The following is a 2,500-nucleotide window of genomic DNA, read 5'->3' on the forward strand; positions in this document are numbered from 1 at the left end:
CTTCGCACCGGGCCCGGGAGGACCCACTTTGGCCGCACGGCGCCGCGCGCTGGGTGCGCCGGCACGCAGATGCGCCGCCTGCCGCGTCCGTCAGCCGGCGCGCCTGCCACTGGGCGCCCCCACCAGCCGGCTGCCGCGCGTGCGCCCACGCAGCGCGCGGCCAGCACGCCGGGCGCCCCCCCCTCACCGGCCGGGGACGGTCCCACCCAGCCACCGCCGCGTATCGCTTCATACCCACATGCCCACTCACGTTCGTGGGTATGACGGGTGTCGCTGAAGCAACCGGTTAATACCTGTACCGATCGTCGATATCAACGATTCACCTCCAGCGCGAACAACCGCGCAACAACGGATTTCCAGTTCATTTGCGTAACTTGGGCAGCAAACGTAGACATCCATCTACATTTGCGACTTCTACGAGTCTTGCATGCCTGGATGTTGTGTGTCACGACGCACTCCATCAGCATACATACACGCTGCGACGTGTGCACGAAAGAACACGTGGAAGGTGGCCAGCGTACGTATACGAATGCCATTGCACAGCTGCGAAGCGCATTCAACACGCGAACTCCTGACCGACGAGCTAGAGGTGACAGGAGGGGAGGGGGGGGCGGGGGCGATATACGTCCTATTGCAGTACACAATACAGTGGATAGCGGGACCATGTGGAAAGTAAGCAACACTCGCAAGATGTGAGGGTACGCACCGTAAAATGAATCAATACGCAGAACACCACAGTGTGCGCGAAGTGAACTATGTTGAGATGGTTGCAATTAGGCAACGCTACACGAATTCCTAGAGTCATATAACTAACAATTACAGGGCAGGTTAGGGCGCAACGTAGGTTAGGTTAGGGCGCAACGTGGGTTAGGTTAGGGCCCAACGTGGGTTAGGTTAGGGCCCAACGTGGGTTAGGTTAGGGCCCAACGTGGGTTAGGTTAGGGCCCAACGTGGGTTAGGTTAAGGCGCAACTTGGGTTAGGTTAAGGCGCAACTTGGGTTAGGTTAGGGCGCAACTTGGGTTAGGTTAGGGCGCAACTTGGGTTAGGTTAGGGCGCAACTTGGGTTAGGTTAGGGCGCAACTTGGGTTAGGTTAGGGCGCAACTTGGGTTAGGTTAGGGCGCAACTTGGGTTAGGTTAGGGCGCAACTTGGGTTAGGTTAGGGCGCAACTTGGGTTAGGTTAGGGCGCAACTTGGGTTAGGTTAGGGCGCAACTTGGGTTAGGTTAGGGCGCAACTTGGGTTAGGTTAGGGCGCAACTTGGGTTAGGTTAGGGCGCAACTTGGGTTAGGTTAGGGCGCAACTTGGGTTAGGTTAGGGCGCAACTTGGGTTAGGTTAGGGCGCAACTTGGGTTAGGTTAGGGCGCAACTTGGGTTAGGTTAAGGCGCAACTTGGGTTAGGTTAAGGCGCAACTTGGGTTAGGTTAAGGCGCAACTTGTGTTAGGTTAAGGCGCAACTTGGGTTAGGTTAAGGCGCAACTTGGGTTAGGTTAAGGCAGAAGTTGGGTTAGGTTAAGGCAGAAGTTGGGTTAGGTTAAGGCAGAAGTTGGGTTAGGTTAAGGCAGAAGTTGGGTTAGGTTAAGGCAGAAGTTGGGTTAGGTTAAGGCAGAAGTTGGGTTAGGTTAAGGCAGAAGTTGGGTTAGGTTAAGGCAGAAGTTGGGTTAGGTTAAGGCAGAAGTTGGGTTAGGTTAAGGCAGAAGTTGGGTTAGGTTAAGGCAGAAGTTGGGTTAGGTTAAGGCAGAAGTTGGGTTAGGTTAAGGCAGAAGTTGGGTTAGGTTAAGGCAGAAGTTGGGTTAGGTTAAGGCAGAAGTTGGGTTAGGTTAAGGCAGAAGTTGGGTTAGGTTAAGGCAGAAGTTGGGTTAGGTTAAGGCAGAAGTTGGGTTAAGGGATGGTGTGTGTGGGGGGGGGTGGGGTGGCGAGGTTCGTTGATAGTGATGGTAGTAAGTGGACGCCTGAGGCACTATCAGATATGTCACGTCAGTTGCACTTGTGGCTCATGGCAGGTGGCGCGCCCGTTCTGTGTTTGTGGCAAAGGAGTGGCACACCTGTGTCTTTCATTCCTGCCATTGTTTATGTGCTGTGAGATGCGGCAGTGTGGTGCTGTTGGGTGCACCCCTGTGTAGGACATGTGTGGGTGTTGGTGGCGTATCTGAGCAATGGTGGTTGTAGGAAGAGTGGGATATTCAGTTTTCTGGTTCGACGTCCCGGTCTGGTTATCATAGTGTGGATGGTGTACTGTGGCCGAGAGGATGCACTGGATGTTGTTCCATGCTGGTACTTAGATGTTGTGTCTGCGTCTGTTACATGCATAGACTAGTGGGTGATGGAGTGTGTGGGTGACGTGTGGTTGACATTGTGTGCACAGACGTTCAGCATGTATAGGGACAGTTGTATGTGTTATCTGTATTCCGATGACTGCGCGTATTACTAAGCACCGCCGTGTATAAGCTTAATGTATGTATAGTCAATGCCTGTTCTATCTCTGTACAGTAGTAGCGGTGC

This window comes from Schistocerca nitens, chromosome 7 (assembly GCF_023898315.1).
Source record: "Schistocerca nitens isolate TAMUIC-IGC-003100 chromosome 7, iqSchNite1.1, whole genome shotgun sequence".
Lineage (NCBI taxonomy): Eukaryota > Metazoa > Arthropoda > Insecta > Orthoptera > Acrididae > Schistocerca > Schistocerca nitens.